The 9,502-nt window shown below is 46.7% G+C and overlaps 1 long non-coding RNA gene across 1 annotated transcript; it reads left to right on the forward strand.

The window, feature by feature from the left end:
• Positions 1-4,119: 4,119 nt before the first annotated feature.
• Positions 4,120-7,451, forward strand: LOC115282867. Its single transcript, XR_003904775.1, has 2 exons — positions 4,120-4,155; positions 7,255-7,451. It is a non-coding gene; the product is annotated as an uncharacterized LOC115282867 (long non-coding RNA).
• The last annotated feature ends 2,051 nt before the right edge of the window (positions 7,452-9,502 follow it).

Consider the following 9,502-nt stretch of genomic DNA (forward strand, 5'->3'; position numbering starts at 1 on the left):
ATTTCACTTGAAAGATGTCCCCCTCCAAGCCCCAGTTGGCAGGCAGGGCAAGGGAGTGGGGAGGGAGAGACTGTCATTTCAAAAGACCAGCACAAGCTCAGGCAGGAAAAGCGTGGTTCTGTTCGCCTTCCCCACCCAGGCAGCAGGTGGCGACAGCAAAGGTTAGGACAGGCTGGGTTGTTCTGTATTTTTAGGAATTTTACAAATTCATTAGCAGCCATGTCAGCAGAGGCCAGACTCCCGACAAGAAGCCCCGTAATGATTCAAATATGGCGAGCCCGCGGCTAAACCTGGCCGTCCCTGCAGCCCAGAGATTTCTATTCCGTTCCCCAGCGATGCCCTGCTCCTTCCTATGCAAATATATTGCAGGTCTCCCAGGCATACGGAATCCATCAGGGACATCCTGTAAAGGTGATGAACTTGCACTGGCCATCCTGAGTAATGGGAACCAGTCAGCCTGCAGCTGGCTGGGACTGAAAGCCAAGGTGACAGCTATTAAGCAATTGTGTGCAGAACAAAATGGCAAAGGGGCCGGGTAATCAATTCAATTTCGATGGGCAACCCAAGCAACTGCAGCGTCTGTCGCAGCTGATTAGAGGGGCCGGCTGGAGCTTTCAGTGCGCGCCCATCAGAGATCAGAAACAGGCCCGGGATGAAAAGGGAAAGAACTGTCTCCTGAGAAGCAGGCGATGAAGGACTCTGTTTTATGTGACTGTGTTCTTCCTTCTCTCCTTGAAGAAAGAATAGAAAAAAAGCAAGCAGTTTGGAGATTAGATAGTTTTCTTTTCAGCCATTTATCATTATGAAGGAAAGTAGACAGGGCAGGGGCAGAAAAATCTCCAGTGGGATTTCTGCAGAGTCTCACTAAGAAGGACCAGGTTTACACTTTGCAGCTCAAACAGCCCCTGCTTATTACCACAGCCTGACGGGGTCTGCGGAGCGTCCAGAGTCTCTCTTCCCTAACGAGTGCAAACAGGTCCCAGCGCTGAGGATCACAGAAATTCTCCTGCAGAAACCCAAACCACCAAATTGTATCATTTGTGAAAATTAAAACCCGAGTTGGAATAACAGGGAGAGGAGGCAAATGGGAAAGGAAAAGATGGGACAGAGTTGCACAAAGTCCCAGCTGGTTAGGCCCCAATTCTGGCCTCCCGTTTACCTGGGCCCAGTGCAAGGCAGAAAGGGCCCTGGCTGTGTCTGCCCAAGATCAGCACTGACCCCAGGCTGATGACGGATCCTGGCAGCCTGCTTGAATATCCTAGGCTTGTGTTTGGTTCTCCAGTGCAGGGGAGGCAGAAAAAGGGCACCCACAGGCACAGAAGCCGTGAGAGAGACTAGCTATGGGACTGAAGAAGGAATGAGACGACCAGGGATGCCGGACCAGGAAGGAAAGGGTTCTCTTGGGGCGCTGGGTGGGAAATAAGCATGTAAGGCAGGGCTGACCGTGAAAGAGGAAGGGCTGATTTAGAAACCAAGAGCCACGGGTGCCCCTGATCAACTCCTCCTTAAGAGAATTACAAAATGATAATTAACTTGAGCAAAGCCAACCTCACTAATAATCCGAAATGCAATTAAAGTGAGAAAATATCACTTTTACCTAACAAATTAAAAAACATTTAAGGAAAGATGTGAGGAGTACCTCTCAATCATTGCTGGTGGGAACACAGATAGTTATAGTCTCTCTAGAAAAAGCAACGTGGTAACTTGGACAGAGACTCTAAAAGTGTTCATATCTTAAAGAAAATAACCAGAAATGTGGACATAGCTTAATGCTCTATAATGTTCATTATGGTATTATTTTTAATAGCCCAAATTGGCAGAAAGTAAATAACGGTTAAATAAATTATGATATACTCATATTCTGGACCATGATGTAGTCACTGAAAATATATTTACAAAGTGTGTTTAGTGACATGGGGAATTGATTTAATACTAAGTGAAAAAAGAGGATCATAACATAGAGTATGATCTCAAGAATATTTGGGAATGAAAAAACTACATTGGTGCAGCCAAACTACAGATCATTAAATAGCAATCAACAAGAGAATGGATATATAAATAATAGGTCATGATATGTTGTGTGAAAAAAATTTTCTAAGTAATAAGTATGGCTTCCCATTTGTGTGAAATATAAAGCAAAAATCAAACCTCTGTGTGTGTGCATGTATGTGTGTGCACGGTGTGTGTGTGTGTGTGTGTGGGTGTGTGTGGGTGTGTGTGGGTGTGTGGTAGAGGCTAAGAGAAGACTTAGGAGGAATTTTTTTTCTGATAGCTCCTCCATACATCTCTGTTTTATTTTCCTTGTTACAATGAGCATGTATTTCTTCTAGAACTAAAGGACTTAATTAAAGAACAAAGAAAAACAAGTTGTGATTATAGAAGTGCCTGGAATAAAACAAGAAGAAGAAACTGCGTCCACTGCTATGGCTGTAACCCTGGGAAGGGGCTGCTGCTGTGAGTCAGGTGACAGAGACTGACCTCTGGGCCCCCTCACATTCCTTGTTTTCCTCCTGATCCTGGGGCTGTCCTTCCGAGCAGTCCGTTAACGCTGCTGTCGCTCACAGACTGGAGCTTTAGCCTTGTCTTCTCACAAGGTACTCTCCCTGGGTGATGCCGTCTGTTCCCGCGGCTCCTTCACCAACACACAGACAAATCTCCAGTCCAATCTCATTTTCCTCTTCTGAGACAGTCTCCGGATGTTTCTGTTGAAGAGATTTGGGATCTCCAACTCCCCCTGTTCAAACCTGAGCCCTCCAAACATCCCCTTGCTTCTCTTTCCTGGTAAATGGCACTGCCAGCCAATGTCTCATTGCTCAAGTCAGAAACTTGGGCTTCAGTTCCTTACCTGCCCACCCCCAAACACTTGCTAATTCATGCAGATTCTTTTTTTTTTTTAACGTTTATTCAGTTTTGAGAGACAGAGCATGAGTGGGGAAGTGGCAGAGAGAGGAGACACAGAACCCGAAGCAGCACCAAGCCCAACATGGGGCTTGAACTCACGAACCATGAGATCATGATCTGAGCCGAAGTCAGACACTTATCTGACTGAGCCACCCAGGCACCCCTGTGCAGATTCTATTTTCTAAAGATCGCTTACATCTGTATACTTTTTCTCTCTTTCATTAAGTCTGTCCGTGTCTGCCAGGGAGGCAAATCCTTGGGGCTGGGCTGCTGACTCTCTAGTGTCAGATGTGGGAGGCTGAGGGGCCTTGGGCTGCTGGGAGCAGCACTCCAAGGCACTAAAGCTTTGCTCATGGGGTGATGGCTGTTCAGACATGTGGTCGCAGGGAACTGCCCAGGCAGAAGACAAGAGGCTGCTCAGATGGAGGAGTGCTGTTTTCATTGGTGACTCTACTTTCAGCTTGGTGTGGCCTGATTCTTCTGCTCTGGCTGTCACCATGGGGGTGGTGAGAAAGCAGGGCCCTCCTGCAGCTCACTTTGTAGGGTCACAGGCTAGCCCCCAGGGTCACAAGCTATCTGAGCACGCTCCCCCCTGTAGGCCGGCATTGAGAGTGTGATGTTCACAAGGACAACTCTCTGTGAACTTCTCCAATTGCTTGCTACGGGGTAAATGAGCCCCAGGAGTACCAGATAGGGGCTACTTCCAGCATCTGCCCTCCAGGGACCTATATCTCTTTCTCTTTCAAGGATTCCAAATTGTCCCCTCTCCCAAGCACTTCCATGGGAGACCACTCACCTTTGCCAAGTTAGGACTGGCTTTGTCTCTCCTTTAAGAAGAGAAAAATCGGGGGCGCTTGGGTGGCTTGGTCAGTTGAGTGTCCGACTCTTGATTTCAGCTCCGGTCATGCTCTCAAGGTTTGTGAGAGCGAGCCCCAGTTCTGGCTCTGCACTGACAGCGAGGAGCCTGGGATTCTCTTTCTCCCTTTCTCTCTGTCCCTTGATCATGCACATTTTCTCTCTCTCAAAATAAATAAACAATTAAAAAAAAATTTTAGGTCTTTATTTTGAGAGAGACAGAGAGTGAGTGGGGGAGGGGCAGAGAGAGGAGACACGGAATCTGAAGCGGGCTCTAGGCTCTGGGCCCAACGGACTGTGAGATCATGACCTGAGCTGAAGTCTGACACTTAACCGACTGAGCCACCTAGGCGCCTCACAATTTTTTTTTAAAAGAAGAGAAACACCAAACCAAAGACAGTAAGTCCCCAAACATGGCTCCCTACATAAAGCACCTAGAATAGGGTGCCTGCTTAAGAAATGATGGTGTTCCTTAGTTAGGTCTAAGGAATTGAGTGACTCCTCCAAATAAAATTTAGTGAACAATTGGTGGCACCTCGATTTATTATTGCCTCCACGCCCACAAGCTGGCCATGAACGTGCTGTCCTCCACCGCAGAGGGAGGGAGGTTGTCACTGCATTAGGTCTCATCCTCTCCACAAGGCTGGGTGAGCTTGGTCCAGACTAGCAGAGTTACTAAATAATCCGAATACCTCTAAAACAACTGTTTAAAGCGTCTGGGGGATGGCCTCGGGGCCCGCTTGGCTCAGGGGGCAGAGCCGGGGTATCTTTCTCCTGCCTTTGCAACTCTGGCCCCAGAGCTCTTCCTCGGATGACCTGGAAGGGACTTGTTCTGGAGTCACTTTTCTTAACACCAGAAAGTCCTAGCTAGGGTGCCTGGAGCAAGGGCTGGGTCTGTAAAATGATGTGCTTCCATTAGGAATGATGGAAACTATGTGAGCTGCTTTTAATAACACCAAATACAGCACAGCCCGGTCTTCCTTCCCTGAGACCCCACGTGCTGCCGGCCTGGCCCACGTGTTCTGTGGCCCAGACTGAAAGCCAAGGGCTATCTCTTCAGGGCAGTCGATGGCCCTGAATTTAGTCCAGAAAGGGCACGGAAAGTTCAGGCATTAAGCTCTGGCCTGTCACATTGTAGACCTGAATTTTCTAGCCCAAGAAAATGAGCTTTTGGTTTTTTCTTATAGCAGTGAAAAGCACTTGGGATGGGGTGTGAGAGATGTGGGTTCTAGTCCCACTTCCGTCAAATGCTCGCCCTCTTCCTGAGCCTCCTTTTCTTCTTCTGCATAGCTCCTCATTTCTCTTGCAGCACTGAAGGTCTGTAAGTCCGTGAATAATAATGTCTGCATTCACGAATGTCTTAGTTACAACCAGGGCTCTATTTCGATCTATAGCAGGAGTTTCTCCAAAAAAGGGTAATGGAAGGAAATACAGAAACTTCTTTTTCCACTTACATTTATCTCATCCTTTTCAAATGTCTAATGTAACATGGTAGTAAATAACTGATAAATAACTTCATCAATAATAAATAATACATTGGGATATTAAAGCTTTAAAGCTTTTTGCTGAAGGGAGGTGGGATTTTTATAAAAGGATGAGGGGTTCCTGGGTGGCTCAGCCAGTTTAACATCGACTTCAGCTTCAGTCATAATCTTGGGTTTGTGGCTTTGTGGGCTCTCGGCTGTCAGCGCAGAGCCCAGATCAGATCCTGTCTGCCTCTCTCTTTGCTCCTCATCCTGAGCGCACATGCATGCGTGACAACCTCCCCCATAAACATTTAAAAAAAAAAGATGGATGGAGACAAAAGGGTGCTAGAGTAGTCAGTGTGAGGCTCTGCGCTCTGTGCGACCTCCCAGAGATGGTTTGCCAGAGCTGTGGATGCAGAGGCACAGTGAGGTGGTGGAGAGAGAACGGGCCTGAAGTCCTATCGCTTATTAGCTGTAAGCTTCATCTCTGTGAGCCCCAATATCTCCCTACATTTAATTAGGGCTAATAAAGTGCTACCTATCTTCCAAGGTTAAAGAACAGATTAAATGAGATAACACAGATAAAACTGTGCCCAGTTAATGTTGTCCCCCTTCCCTAACATGGGATGCCCATCTGCATGGGTTTCGTTTTAGATGCTGAAAAAATGTAGACATTTTCTTTTCTGGGAAATTCCTTTTATTGCTTTTCAGGACTTTATGGCTTCTTCTGCCTCACAGTTAAGCCTTCTTTAGCAGACGCCAAAGCCTACGCGAAGTTAGGTCTAGAGTGCCAAGAAGAGCCGGAGGGCATGCTGGGAAGAATCCTGCTCCGTCTTCCAGCCCTCTGAGCCCCTCACACTCCCAGGGGCTTGGGGCTCATCCAGGATCCAGGACAGCATTCAAGGACATTTAGGAAATGGGTTTCCTTCAGTCAAGAAGCCAACAGTCTTCACCTGTGCCTTCAGGAAGGGACAGGTTGAGTTGTTTTTTGTTTGTTTTTTTTTTTTTGCTCCTTCATTCAAAGCTCATTGCCATGCTCAGTGACACTGGACATTAATCTATTCCTGAAAGAAAGTCCCAACTCTGCCACTATTTTGTTGGAGGCCTTAGACAATCCCTCAGTCTTTCTTGGCTCCGATTTTCTCTTTACAAAGAAGGATGAGCACCATCTGGGCTGCCAGCGGCCTAGGCTTGGCATGGCTCATGGGCCAAATGAGATGCTCTGATGAAAATACTCAGTAAGAAATGAAAGGGATTGCAATTATTAAGCTTCCTGTTGGTCCAATTAGCACGAGCCCATCCTAATTTCTGCATTTTCATGAAAAAAATTATAGACTAAGGAGGAGGTAAGGTTGGCAAGGTATTGAGCAATCTCCTCAGCTCCAAGAGGTGGATGATTTAGTATCATCACCTGTCTTATCATCATCCTTGCCCAGCCTGCATCCTCAGCCTTTGACGAGGTCAATTTCCGGCACCACCAGAACAGCCTGTGGCTGCGGTTGGGAACAATCGGCCACAGTGCTCCTCTTGCGTTGTTGATCCCTTCATTTCCTCCAGCAGGCTCCTGCCGGGGACAAAGTTCTAATCATTTGCAAAAGCCCTAAGCACCCAGCCCCTCTCTCACTTTTGCTGTCCAGCTACTGCTCTGGATGGCAAGACTGCTAATTGGGACATGATCCCAGTAAAATGGCAAGAGTCAAGGAGCTGGTTCACTGGACCTTAAATATCCTGCCCACAACTTTACAGCTCAGGAGGCCATGGAGGAAGCATGAGTCATACCCAAGAGGTGAGGCTGCCGCCTAGGGAAGGCCTCTGCAATGACATTTTTCACGCTTTTATTAAACCGCTGTATTATTAGAACTCACCAAATCTGAATTTAATGAAAGTTTTAGGCCCCAAGGCCTGAATTTTTCTTTTGTACTGCAAAACAAAACCAACTGGTCCAATTCAAATGAACCCCAGGAAATGCTTAGTCTTTAATTATATTTTTTTTCATTCTTTTTCCTTTTTCTTCTTCTCTCCCTTTCTCCAGCCTCTCATCCACAAATTTTGCTGGAGATTACAATCTATTGGAAGAAAAGGAAATGTACAAGAAGAGGAAGAAAGGAAAATCTTAGAAACATACTCAAGGAGTCACAAGTTGGTATACAGGAGTCTTTAACAAAAGTTACCGATCAGTGACAGATTCACATGAGAAATTTTTAAAAGCGAATGAAAAGGTGAAAAGTACCAGACCGTCTCCATTTGTCCCAGAGACATAATGGGATTTAGAATCCACTTGTATGAAAACTCCACCAGTTAGACCTGCGAGGCATCATTTTGTAACAGCAACTTTGCACAACGCTGGTGCCACAGCAAACAAATGATCACTGCAGAAATAAGGAGAAGACAAGTCTTTTATTTTTTTTTAATTTCTGGGGTTGAGCCCTGGGGAGCCACCTTGGGGGAGGGTGGGAATGAAATGTGCCGCTGTGCACCTGGCCTCAGCGATTGGGGAGCTGGGGCGGCAGGAAATAGCTCGGGGGCAGCTTCCGTATTTGCAGGAGCTAGTGAAAAGGCATCTTTTTTCCCCTCACAGCTACGTTCGTAAACAAATGTTCACTCTCCAACCCTCACCCCAATTCGGAGCATATTTACCCAATAAAGTAGGCCTTCAAATGCCTCCTTGTCCTTCATGGAACAGGAGAGCCCGGCACCGCTGGCTTCGCCGCCACGGTAGGGGCGCGCTCTGGACCCTTCCCTGGGGCAGCTCGGTAATCTCCTGAGCACCGAGCACGAGCACCGAGCACCGAGCACCGAGCACCGAAGCCCACGTGAGCTACTGGGCCGTACAGTCGCCAGGCTGTCGTAGCGAGGAACGCTACTTCAAATGCACTGCCGGCATCAAGGGGAGGGGGGGAGGGGGGCTGGAAAACCTTTCGGGGCCAGAACCGCCTTTGTCTCAGCCGATCCCTCCTTCCGGGGATCGGGCTCAGCGGCCCATTCCTGCAGGGGAGTCCCTGCTTGGCATCAAGGCTGGCCTCAGGCATAAGATCCTAATTATTTGAATGGTATTTGCTTTCATTGCTCTTTTTTTTTTTTTTAAATGTGTCCAGGTCGATGGCATTTTAATGCCTTATTAAACGGGGGTTTTACAGCAGTCTGTCTGTTCAGTCTCTGGGCCCATGCCTGTACTTTGTGTGCAGGGATTTTATCTTTCCTGCTGGCTGAAAATATTTTCCGAATTCCCTATAAAAGTTTTCGAGATTTCCTAAGACAAATAGAGCTCCACCAGCTCTAAAATGACCTTGATGCAGTCGGAATTACATTCAGACACATGCTCTCTCCCCTGTTTTCACAAAGAACTGAACTTCACTTGTGCTCATTAATTGCCGTTCTGAGCACACCAAATTTGCTCCACAAATGTGCTGGGGTGTAAAAACCCAACTCTACCTGGGATGGCTCCCCAGAATCCAATCTTTTACTGGTTTCTTCCATCCTTTCAGATGGCTGCCCTGGCTTTGAAGGCAGCATCAATAAAGATCAACAAAGCTTATCCTGGAGGAGGGGTTTCCATAAGAGTGGGCAGTATGTACCACTGAGGGGAACAGCCAGACCTGCAACAGAAACATGACTGTCATGAAGCCCCACAAAGCCACCTAGAGGAAAATCAGCAGAGTCCTTAACTTGTCAGTGGGTAAAAAATTGTGAAAATACGTTGTTCAGAAGGAAGTGGAATGTAAAAAGCATCAAAATAAACCACAAGTCAGGCAACTTAGTGTTATGGAAAGAACCTAGGACAGACATAGGTTCAAATCTCATTTCTGGTGCAATTTAGCGTGTGATCTTGGGCAAATAAAATAGAAAAGTTTATCTGTATCTATCTCAGAGTTATTGTGAGGATTGGAATGAAGTAATGTATGTAAAATATCTAGTGCGGTGACTGACCTGGTGATTGTAAATAGCTACCATTACTATTTCATGGGGGTCCTTATGATTCAGATGGACAAAAGCTTGATCATTGTGTGTACTCGGGCTTTGTTAAGGCTTCTGGAGTGGGAGAAGGAAGGCCTCAGGGACTGGATGTCCACTCTGGGCCAATATAGCAATAACTGGTGTCACCAGAATTTAAATCCAGAATTGACTCCAAAATCTGGTTCTACAATCCAAGTTGGGAAAAGTAAATATGGAGAATTATGTCTCCGTAATTCTCTTGTAACACAACCTAAGCATGAATCAACCAGATGAGGCTTATTTTGCTTACGTGGCATTATTAAAACAAACAAACAAACAAACCCTCC

Source organism: Suricata suricatta, chromosome 17, assembly GCF_006229205.1.
Source record: "Suricata suricatta isolate VVHF042 chromosome 17, meerkat_22Aug2017_6uvM2_HiC, whole genome shotgun sequence".
NCBI classification, from domain to species: Eukaryota; Metazoa; Chordata; class Mammalia; order Carnivora; family Herpestidae; genus Suricata; species Suricata suricatta.